We start from the raw sequence: 12,410 nt of genomic DNA on the forward strand, positions 1-12,410 counted from the left end.
GCGGAAGATACAAGGAAGCTATTTTAAGTAGACCTCCATTTGTTTGAATATCAATGCAAGTCTGTTCTGTCTGTTCTGTAAGTCTGTTCTCGTCGTGGGCTCACTCTGCGTATGTATAATGCCGGTCTTGATAAGGATAACAGAGTTGCCTTTAGCGGTGTTGCTAGGGTGATTGGAAAAGTATTGGTCATAACCACGAATGTAAAAGTTAAGACCGGGACGCATGTGTGTCTCGGTAATGAGCATTATATCTATTGAGCTATCAATAAGGAAAAAACGAAGTTCTTCAATTTTCTGTACTATACCTCTTGCATTCCATAATCCGATTTTTATTTTTGACAATGTCATATCCTACAAATTAAAACCTGAACTAGGTCGCGAAAAGCCTTGTTCGACTCTATCGTTTCCATGACTAATTTGAAGAGTTGATCTAGCCTAGTGTTTATATCGACAATTGGCTTTTCCAGAGTAGACAAACAAAGTAGTTGGGGTTGCGGTCGCCTCCTGGTACCGTGTCGGCCTTCGTTGATCCTAGTGTTTGTTGGGTTGCTTAGCCTTACTCCAGATTTAAGTTTTCTGCTTAGTTCCATCCTAACTTTGCAGCCTTTAAAACCTGCAGGGTGATTTTCACCGCAGTTTGCACACAAACATTGGTTGTTCATGATCGCCTCGCACGATTTGGAGTTAGTAGGATGGTCTCCGGCACAATTCCCACACACAGGCTTTATGAAGCAACAATTTTGAGTGTGCCCAAAATTTTGGAATTTAAAACATTGGACGAGGTCCTTGTTTCGGGTATCCTTTTCCACTGTTACTCTGTGCCTTCCGATTTGCTTAATTTCAAGCGACTCGGCGACATTCGTAGTCTTCTTGAGATTGACATAAAATAGATTCTGCCTATCATTAACGTTGACGTCGGCCGTAGTGATTCGACTGCCACGCTTTCTTGGACAGTAGATCTCAACCTCGAAACCTTTGTCCGTGAAGCAACGTTCGATTTCCTTCTTTGGAACTGTGGAATGTATGTTCCTTAGCACCAGCTTAAATGGCTTGTCCTCACGGAGTTGATGATGCCAAAACTCGCAGTTTAAAGCAGTCAGGATACGAACCACTTTGCGGAATGACTCTGCACTGTCAGTGTATACGAGAGTAATTGCGAAACTAGATGTACGAATCTCATAACTACTTGCTGGAATGATTTAATTAAGTGTTCGTTCCAGAGTGAGTGACCTTTGGAACACATATGGGTGGAGGTTTTTGGCTTGAAAATTGCGCTGGGTCAATAGGATCAATCGTCTCCTCATTTGTCTCCATCTCCTCAATTGGGTTCGTTTCTTCAGCCAAAAAAGCGAATCGGTTCTTGCGCAGTCCATTGGACGTTGAAGGAAGATTTAAATGGCCCGTTTTGGCATTTTTTACATTTCCCTTAGTGCGAGAAGTACTTGTTGCTTGAAACGAGCACCCCATAGCGGGTAATATCGGAAGATAGTTGATTTCTAAAGGCAGAGGCCTTCTTGCTGAAGAAACTGGGCTGCTATATAGAAGCTGCTGTACGTGGTGGTGCCAGAACTGGCACTCGTAGCTGTAACGGTGTTGGTTACAGGTGTTGCAGAGCTAGTTTTAATAGCATCTGATATTCGTTGACCAAGGGAGTCCAATTGCCGTTAAGCCAAGTCTCTTGCAAGATTGGCTCTAAGTTCCGCTGGAGAGGGGCCAGCGATTTTCTTCATCTTCTGAAATCCGGGCAGCTCTTTCTGAAGAGGTGTGTTGTCATCCATTTACTAATTAACTATAGTTTTCGATTACGAAAATTATAGAAATCAAATTCAAAATCTTCAAAAGTCTTTGCTTCTTATCTCTCGCTGGGCAGTGGAAGCGCAAGCGAGAGACAAGACCGAGCCCAATGGGAAAATTCGTACACAGCGCTTGCAGCGCTCGAGTGGTAAATAAGTCGGACTCGGTAAAGACCCCGGCGGTACGGAGTCTAAAAATAGATAAAGCGCAGATAAGCACAACAGAAGAAGTTGAGGATCACTGTGATCACTCTGCTAGTTAGGATTTTAACACGACCGTACGATACAAGTGCACAAACTCGAGTGCATTTAAAGTTCCGAAGAGAAAAGACGCAAATTAAAAAAGTGCACCCCAAAATAAAGATGACAACGCAGTCGAATCAGTGGCGCAACAGCAACACAGAATTGGCCGTGTTGTGTGCAGATTTCGGAAACTGCACGTGGGTGGGAAAACCTACAGGTGAGCAGGAAAAATATCCAAACGCTAGGTGACTAACAAAAGCCTTTTAGGTAGAACTCGATCTGGTAGTGGCAGAGAAAGCCATCGGCGAGGGAAAAGTACCCTCGATCAGCCCCTAAACGATCAGAACTGGACCATGCTAAAGCCGCGTTCGGCGAGAAGTTCCTTCAGCTTCCGGTACGTGTCGAAACCTTGCCTAATGACAACCTAAAAGAGAACCTCTTCATTACGTCTTCATAACCTCACTACCTTGGTCCGAGCCTCATGTCTACCTAAGCTCGCATTGGCCATGTGCAAGCCAGACTCTCCCTCTTGTCCATAGTGACAATATTTAAAAATCAGTATCCCCCACAACGATGGAGAGAGCGTATCTAAGCAGCACCAGAAGTAGCGTGGAGCATTAAATTAAACAGAATACTTATTTCTTTTTTTATTTTTGCTTAAATAATTGTTGTTGAATTAGACCTGTACTCATACCCTTTTTCTATAGAGCATGCGTTTGTTGGCATCATGGTTAGCGTTACTAATTTTACTTTTAATTTATCTCCATTCATCAAGCCATACAGCGCTCCAGTCTACAGGCCTGCAGACGTCGAGGGATTGGTTTGTGAGTACCCATACAATCTTGACTGCCTAACTATGCCTTTATAAAAGAAAGTGTATGAAAAATTAATTCCAGAGTGATTAATGTTAATGTTAATGTTAATGTTAATGTAAAAAAATGTGTTCGTTTTATATTGATAGTATTGTAAGAATATTCTATTAATTAATCTTACCCTAATTAATCTTAATCTTATCTAATTAATCTTATTTAAAACCCGAAAATGTAAGAAATCTAATAAATATTTAATGAATTAAATTGTACTAAAAATGAACCTTGAGTAGTTCACTCCTTTTTTAACTCTGCTGATGCTTCCACAGACGTAGGGTAAAAGGGGTCACCGGAGCCTAGCTCTGCAGGATGGTGATCATAGGTTGGGCGGGCATTTTGCGACCACGACAACATCTGTGGCATCGCTGATCTCTAACTTTTCCCAATCTCTTCCGTTTCTTCTATCTTTCTATTCTATCTCTATTGAAACTTATCTATCTTCTCTTCCGGTTTCAATTCTCGCATTTTGTTTTCGTCAGCACACTAACCTTTCGGACACCTCAGGCCTGAAGAGGGGATCGGCCAGGGATGAGCCTCGCGCTCCACGTCTCGGCAGGGGGATCGGCCTCGTATTTCACGTCTCGGCAGGAGCATCAGCCTAGCACTTCACGTCTTGGAAAAGGTATCTGGCAGGCTCTTCACTTCTCGGCACGGGAATCAGCCGGCACTTCACCTCTCGGCAGGGGGATCACCCAGGCCCTTCACGTCTCGGCCGGGCACCTCAGGTCTGGGGAGGGGGATCGGTCGGGCACTCTACGTGTCGGCAGGGAATCGGCCTGACACATCACGTCTCGACAGGGGGATCAGCCGAGCGCTCCACGTCTCGGCAAGGAGATCACCCAGGCCCTTCTGTAATGTAGCTGCTCTGTTAGGGTAGGGTGTTACGGTAGCTGTCTCTGTTAGGGCAGGTAGCGGTCGCTTCCAGGCAGGTAACAGCGGGAAAAGATTAGAAAGTGCCAAGAAGCGACTAAAAAGGGAAAGGCAAAAGGCTACGGTAATGGCTGCCAGTCGAACGAGGAATGATTCTTTCCCATCTGAAACCTAGAGCGGTGAAGTCGTCAAATTTGGTTAATTAAAGCTTGTAATTTGGCGGTGGTGAGAGGAAAAAAAACTGGGTGTGTCAGACTTACGCACGGCAGAAGTGAAACTTCTAAGTTGGTTGTTCCATGCATGCGAGCCCCGGTTTAGATCTCTCCCCTCTCTCTCGTGTTAAATTCAGATTTCCATATTTTTTTTTTCAGAAACGCGTAAATATTTCTCATAAATTTTTTGTATACATTGATAAAATATAGTTATAATTACAATGGAATCATAGGCACCTTTTCAACACATTTCTCGTATATACATCAATTGTATTCACAAATTATTCACATGACATCGCAAAATTTTTAGGATTTTTAGGACTCTCACAATGTTTATTTCCTAATATACTAATAATCGGCTTATGATAGCTAAAGTGGGATATATATGCATTTGCGCTCAAATTGTTGATAAATCGTGCGACACCTGCGTCTATTGTCGTTCCCTATCTAGTTGTACCAACATTTATATCGTTGACAATATCTAGATCAAAGACTTCTTTGAAAAATTTAAAAAATTCCAACGATTCTTTGCTCGCGAACTTGACATTAAAATCTCTTGTGCATTTGATGCGCTCTAGATAGTTACTCAATAAAGAAAAATCAATAGCCGTAATACGTATATTCCTTCAATTTAGCGATATTAGCTTGGCCCCGCCCATTTGACGGATTTCGGTAACGCTCCGAACTTACCGTTTCACTCGACTATTTTCAATCTGCCTTGGGGCCCCCGACGCGCCTAAAGAAGGTTCACTTAAAAAACCCCGTCCTAGTATTGGCTGAGTTTATCCTCGGTAGTGAAGAAAGTAAGAAAAATCTGGGATTATACCTCGAAGGGTAAGTGACTCTAATCCATTGCCCTGTTGCGATAATATGGATGTGTTCCTTTTTGGTGATAGCATCGGCTGCGATTGTGGTCAGGCACTTTACAGTGCAGAGGAAGACCAAGGAGAACGTCACTTCAGTAGGAAACGTGGTTCTCAACTCGGCGGCGGCTTATCCCCCCCAAACGTGGGGTTTCGTTTTCAATCTAAGGCCAGGCAGGATAGGGTCTCTTAGACACTAGTTTTCCCTATAAATTAAGAAAGCTATAAGAAAACACAACTATGTGAAGTGGGAAAAAATTTAAAAGAAAGAAAAATCCCCCAGAAAAGTCTAACTCGATAGTTTATTAAGTAGCCTAACCGTTAGGTATTCAGTTCCGGTCGTCATGTGGAAAGAGGCTAAATCGACGGTCCGAATCGTGAGATAATTTTCTCCGGATGGCCATTCCGAAAGCCAACAACAACTAAAAGCTAAGGTACCGAAAAGCTAAGGAAGGACGAGCCCGCAGCAATACAGATCATAGCGAATGGCCTTAAGCTTCTATTGGGTTTGGGTATTTTAAGGTATTTTAAGTTATTTTAAGTTATTTTAAGTTTTGGCAGTTTTCTTTGCTTAGAAAGGGCATTGACCCGTAGAAGGCCTTATCATCGCGCAAGGTGCCTAGTTTTTGACTAAAGAAAAATTTCCCTACAAGGGATAGAAACTCTTTCAAGGAAAAAATCGGTAAACTTAATTTTCAGCTGCAGCCTAGGAAAGCGCTTTCGTGGATCCCTGCCGGAAATTGAAAAAAAATAATGTAAGTGGAATTTTCTTTTGTTTACCATCATTGCTTATAACAAAAATTATTAGTTCCCTGTGTTGTAAGTGGAGCAAAACTTGTAACTTAGAAAAAAAAAGTGCACCTGACGGTCATAAAAGTCCCGTACGGTTTTTAACAGAATATCATTTATTAATGCAATTTAAATGCATTTATTTGGCAAGTATATGTTCTGCCAACGAGAAGCCCTTAAGACAATTTTTGTAAAAAGATTAGATTGGTTTTGAATTTTCTTTTTTTTATTGGCGCTTAATAACTTAAAAAAAAAATTCCTAAAAAGAATAATAATCTTTTGTATTATGCTAGTAAGTCAATTTTTTTTTTTATTGTGAATAAAATTATTACATTGTTGTAACGAAAAATGTATAATGTTGATCTCCGCTAGGAAACCCCTTTCCTTACACCTTCTAGGGGTCATCATATAATATTATTATGGGAGGAAACCATGGCCAAGGTTGGGTGGGCACAAAAGGAGCCGCAACACCAGCAGCAGATTCCACCCGATTGACCCCGAGATAGTGTTGTCATAATAATTGTCATAGCTCGTGGATTGTTCTGTCCGGTCTGTTTCTTTGTTGTTCTTGGTTCGTCTTGCACGTTTTTTTTTCATTATAATAAGCCCGTAGGTCTCGGGATATGGCATTATACCATAACCACTCTTTCTGACGAGCCAGTAGCCGGAAATTATACATGCGGTCATATCCGAGCACTCCTACATCTCGCCTACAAACGGTTACCCAGGGATAATCATTAGTATCTTATTATTTATGGCGCCCCTCGTGTCGGCTTAGTTATTTTTTTTTTTTTTTTTTTTTTTTTTTTTTTCGCGGTCTTTCAGAATTTGGAAATGGCTTGTGCATCAATAAGAGCATCAGCTAGCATTCCTGTATTCATCATAAAGCTTAGAGGCCCAGACGACCGAGGGGCGCTCAAGAAACGATTTGTTAGAGTATATTAAGTTATATGTTAATTATTAAGCTAAGAGGAGTTAGTAAGGAAATTTAAAATTCTATATTTTAAATTAGAGGGACAGGAAAGAGATGTAATAGAGTAGAGACCATTGTAGTTCGAACATAATACCCTAAAAGGGTCATGCAGTGCATATGTCGAACTACAACGGCTAAGGAACAGAGGACTAAAGTTTCGAGTCCTTCTATTAGGAATGTTGAAATTTAAGCGTGTTAGTAAATGCTGGCTATCTACATCCCCGTTGATAAGGTTATGCAGAAAAACTACACCGAGCATTGTCCTACGATTTGTTAAGCTAGGTAAGTTAATAAGTAAAAGTCTACTACTGTAGGATGGAAGCTGAAGATTTGCATCCCAGTATAGACCTCTAAGTGCAAATATTAAAAAGTTCTTTTGTACGGATTCTATGCGGTCCTTATGTACTCCATATTGGGGACTCCAGACACATGAACCGTACTCTAGTATCGGACGGACCAAAGAAATGAATAAAGTTTTGGTTATATAGGGGTCATTAAATTCTTTTGACCACCTTTTAATAAAACCAAGGACTCCTTTAGCCTTATTAACCATTAAGGAAATATGGTCGGCAAATTTAAGTTTTATGTCTAATAGGATGCCGAGATCATTAACCTGGGTTAATTTTTCTAAGGCAATCCCATTAATAGAATAAGTAGCTTGCAGAGGGCAAGAACGATAAAAAGACATATGCTTGCATTTTGATCCATTAAGTATTAGATCATTAGCCAAACACCATTTTTGAAAGTTATCAAGGTCAGACTGAAGACTGCATTGGGCAGAGATGGATTTATACTGAAGACAAAGCTTTACATCATCTGCATACATAAGAACTAGAGAGTTCGTTAAAGCAGGGGGCAAGTCGTTTATAAAAAGCGTAAATAATAACGGGCCAAGATGACTTCCTTGAGGGACGCCGGATGTAGCACGGACCAGACGGGACTGTATGTTTTTAAATAAGACTCTTTGTGTCCTTCCATCTAGGTAGCTGGAGATCCACGTTAAGAGGTCTTTAGGAAAACCCAGCATATTCAGTTTACTCAACAAAAGTGAGTGATTAACTGAATCAAATGCTTTGCTGAAGTCTGTGTAAATTACATCGGTTTGATATCCCTTACAAAAGCCGTCTATGACAAAGGATGTCAACTCCAATAAGTTTGTGGTGGTGGAGCGACGCTTAATAAAGCCATGCTGACAAGGAGTGATGATCGAAGAGCAAAGGTGTTGCAAATGAGGGGTAATTAATTTTTCAAATAACTTTGGAATTGCCGACAACTTAGAGATGCCTCTGTAGTTGGCAGCCTCGGACTTTTCCCCCTTTTTATGTAGGGGAATTATAAATGATTCCTTCCACTTAAGGGGAAAAATCGAGGTTTCCAAAGATAAGTTGAAAAGTCTTAGAAGAGGTTTGCACAGAGCCCTGGCGCAGTATTTTAGCACACAGCCTGGTACTCCGTCGGGGCCTGGCGAATAAATGGGTTTTACCCTTAAAAGACCAGATAATAAGTTGTTCTCAGAAAAAGACGGACAGAAAATAAGATTTGCTGCCTGAATGTTATATGCATAAGGCTGATCAGTCAATTTAGGGGGAGAATAAGTTGTTTGAAAAAATTCTGCGAATAGATCGGCAATGGCCTGATCCGAAGTCGCAGAGGAATTTTCAAACATAAGCAGAGGTGAAAAAGATACGTGTTTACGCTTAGTGTTTACAAAATTATAAAACTGCTTTGGATCCTGAGTAAATTGAATCCGGCAGCGGTCAATATAATTCCTATAACATTCAGCGTTATGCACGGTAAAATTCGACCGAGCTAGTAGGTATCTTGACAAATCAACACTACTGCAGGTTTTTTTATATTTAATTAAAAGCTTATTTTTTTTATTTTTTAGGTTAGTGAGGGACCTTGTATACCAAGGAGGATTTGTTGAAGCGGACGGATGTTTCCAAGGCACACATGAATCAAAAAATGTATTTAAAGTATGAAATAAAATTTTTCTAAAGTGACATTAAGATCAGTGCACGCCAGAATATCAGACCAGTCAAATGTATCGATAAGGCTAGTAAGTTTTTGAAAATCAGCTTTACGGAAACAGCGAATCTTATTTACCACGCTCGGAGACATCTGATCGATACCAGGAGTGGTTTCGATTGAGACCTCCAGCGTGGGGTGATATGGATCCTCTGGGGCTGAAAGGGGAAAAGCTCTGGAGAGAGCGGTACCATCCGGATCAGATACAAAACATAAGTCTAAGAGCCGACCTAGCGAATTTCTAACATGATTGATCTGACCTAGGGACATGTCAAACATGCCCGCGGTGAAGTCATGGTAAGTTATAAGTGACAAAGATGGTGAGTTATCGACGTTGGACCACTTTAATTCTGGGATATTAAAGTCGCCCACCGCTACGAGTTGGTCACGATCCGTCATAAGATTAGAGACGTATCGAATAGCGGACAAATGCTGCCAATATGTGGGCGGTTCAGACATAGGAGGTATATATGAACATGTAATGTATAAAGCTTTCACGGACATAGTGATTTTAACGCAAATAAATTCTATGTCACCAAACTCTTGGGATTTCACCTCTTCAGAAGCAAAAGTAGAGTCTACCGAAATGAGGACTCCACCTCCTCTTCGCTGAGATCGATCCCGTCTAAAAGTGGTGTACTTACTTGGAAAAACTTCGGAGCTAAAGATCTCCGGATTTAACCAAGTTTCTGTAAATGCTATTATATGGGATGCAAAGAAAGAACTATCAGAATATAGCTTGGGGAGTTTACTACGTAGCCCCCTAGTATTCTGATAGGTAAGAGTTAGTGAGGAAATTAGTTTTTTGGGTTAGAGGCCAAAGAAGAGGTGGAGGGTTGGTCAGTGGTTCCGATATTGGGAAGTCTCACTCCCACTGGTTTATTAACTTTTTTTTTAACGGAACTAGGCTGATGTTCTTGGACGAAAAGATTCTCTGGCCAAAAACTGGGAGAACAAATCGTCTTGAACATCAGCGCGGGCACACGAATCTTGAAAGAAGACGTGCGCCTTGTATAATTGTATTTAAATTTTTGTATGTCCTCCACCTTTATATCGGCTTTAGTTTTGGCTTTGATATAAGCCGAGATATCAATCTCTGAAGTATCAGGGGCAAGCCGAGAAACAAATATATGTTTCGTTGGAGGAATCACCTGTAAGGGTTTTGGTGTCGCAGGTACAAGAACTGCAGCATCAGTCGGTGCCGGTGGTCCGGACTGTGGAATACCCTTTTGGGTGACCCTAATGGGGGTTTCGTTCCCTAGGACCTGTGGCATCACTTGAAGGGATGCCATGGCAGACATATCGGACAATTGCTCATTATCCCTGAGAAATTCTGACGAATTTTTCTCAGTTAAGGCCCTTGGGGTGGCCAGAGTTATAAGCGGCTGCATTAATGTCGGCTGAGCAGGCTGAGGCGGATCAGAAACAGCGGATTTCTTACGCTTAGGGGACTCATTTAGCAGCTGAAGGCCACTAAATTGAGTGTCAAGCGCACAGAGCTGGTCATTGATTTTACGAAAACCAGTGATCAGCTCTTTAAATCCATTTTTGGTCTGTCTCATGAACGACCTCATTTCACCTTGCACAGCACGACAATTTTCGCAACAATAATGTATCCCAGACCTACGGGAAATGGCATCCGAAACTGATGCAGTGAAACCGGCACACTTGGCGTGCACGACGTTTTCACATAACCAGCAATGGATACTAGGCTGGGATGTGGAAATCGTCTTGTTGCAAGACTTAATGGCACAGACCAGTTTAAATTCCATTTTGTTTATTATTATTATTTTTTTTTTTTAATTTAATAAGACAAAAATTAATATTTAAAAAGTTAAAAAACACAATACCTTGAACCACTGTGCCAAACAAGAAGCCGAAGCGGGAGCTTTGAAAGAGTGCACAAGAGAAATGCAGAAAATATAGATAAGCCGGGGAAGAAGCAGAGCTGAGCTATGCTTGGAATAGAATTTAGACAAATTATTAATTCGATTCCAAATATACCAAAGCACTCGCGAAGCGATACGGTTTAGGCTTTAAGATTGTTATGATTCACAAGATTTAATTCACAAAGTATGTAAACACCGGTTTACCAATATTTATCAAAAACGCAGTGCGCACAAAAAAACACGACCGTTCGCTTGAAAGAAAGAGAGGGAAGTGATTTTGTGGGATTGTATATTGCACTATGTAACTAGATACACACAATTTACATATGACAATTTTCTAGGCTTTTCTTCGATTTTCATTTAAGTTTCAAAGACTTACAGCTTCGTTTGAGCGAATAAGTTTTTATCCTGCAGCCGGAATTGATCTGCATAAATTTTGTTTTACAAAAAATGCAGCAGCTTTACAGCGGCTAGTTAAAAAATTTAATTTCAAGGGAAAAGGGATAGCTTGATTAGATGCATAGGAATGCAGTGGAATTGGCTATAGGTAGCTGACCACTGCCCACGTCTAACCTGCTTTTCATTTTTCTATTGGTTTTAGTATCCAAAATGGCTATAAAAAGCGAGCTGGAAATAGAATGAGCAGTTAACAATAACCCCTTCTAGCCACTTGACTTTTTAGACATTTAATTTTTAAAACAAAATTTTATTAAACTAATAATACTTAAACCAAACCAAATAATAGATATTTATAATTAAGTATATTTTTTTAAGTATATTTTTTTTATATATATTTATATATATTATTTCAAAATTACTTATTTCTACTAATAATTTTATTATTAATAATTTGAATCATATTATCGGTATAATATGTTTAATGGGATAGCAATGGTTTAATGGGAAAGAGAGGTTGCTCCTCCGGCTAGTACTTGCAGCCTTTGTAGTAGCGGCATTGAACCAGACGATAAATACACCTCGAGGTGTCGTCATGAATTTCATAGATTATGTATTAAAGTCCCAGTTTATGGTAACAACAAATTGCCCAGTTTGTAAAAGATAGTGCTGTAGTATGAACATATATTGAATACCCACTGTACCGAAAGTACTTAAAGGGTACGCACTGTAACACTTTGTTGCAGCGTTTACATATTTCAAAGTCCCGATAATAAACCCTAAGTGGCCGAAATATGAACCGATCGCTATGGCTTAGCCCGCACACAGAAAGTGCTAGCGTCGGCATAATTGTAACGAACGGACAGCATATGCATACCCCTTGCGCCTCCACTTGAAAGCGCATAGCAATGTATATAAGTACATTCCTTTATATATAAGTATATAGGTACATAGCCGTCTCTCTGCCACCGCCTGCGAGCAGCGCAGCTACGAGACTTAGCCTTAATTAGACTTAAAGAATATAGTAAAAGGGCAGAGACACTTCGATCGTTGGAGCGGCACCATTGCTGCTCTAACTAAATCAAATAAACCCAAATAAAACTCATGACAAATATAATCTAAACACAAACAAGACTATTCATTGAACTTGGAAATCATGGAGCAAATTGGAACTACAGAATAATTATATTTCATGGCGACCGTGACTAGAGTCACAAGGAGCAGCGGATCGGGAAGAGCGTGGCAATAATACAAGGAGGATATACAAAAAACACGTCTGAGTGAGTAGTGTGCGTGATGGTACGTGGAGGTAAAAAAAAAAAAAAATGAGCAGAAGAATAGCCCGCATAAAGTGGCTGCTATTTGCTCAACCAACACCTCCCGCATGGACGACGGCGCAAACACTTTATAATGAGCTTGAATTATTAAGGGAAACCCTCCAAAATAGAGTACCACAAGGCACAACTCACTCAGCAAACCAAATAC

General features: G+C 40.5%; 2 long non-coding RNA genes across 3 annotated transcripts; one reads left to right on the forward strand and one right to left on the reverse strand.

Annotated features, from left to right (window-relative positions):
* Positions 1-2,709: 2,709 nt before the first annotated feature.
* Positions 2,710-4,223, reverse strand: LOC138926623 (uncharacterized). The gene is made up of 3 exons (XR_011443205.1): positions 4,036-4,223; positions 3,394-3,946; positions 2,710-2,896 (listed from the first exon to the last, which is right to left on the reverse strand). It is a non-coding gene; the product is annotated as an uncharacterized lncRNA (long non-coding RNA).
* LOC138926624 (uncharacterized) lies at positions 4,222-5,834 on the forward strand. 2 transcript variants are annotated; one of them, XR_011443206.1, is made up of 4 exons: positions 4,222-4,821; positions 4,884-5,372; positions 5,426-5,605; positions 5,659-5,834. It is a non-coding gene; the product is annotated as an uncharacterized lncRNA (long non-coding RNA). The 2 variants fall into 2 exon arrangements; XR_011443207.1 differs by having other exon boundaries at positions 4,884-5,362.
* The last annotated feature ends 6,576 nt before the right edge of the window (positions 5,835-12,410 follow it).

The sequence above is a fragment of the Drosophila bipectinata genome, chromosome 3R (assembly GCF_030179905.1).
Source record: "Drosophila bipectinata strain 14024-0381.07 chromosome 3R, DbipHiC1v2, whole genome shotgun sequence".
Classification (NCBI taxonomy): domain Eukaryota; kingdom Metazoa; phylum Arthropoda; class Insecta; order Diptera; family Drosophilidae; genus Drosophila; species Drosophila bipectinata.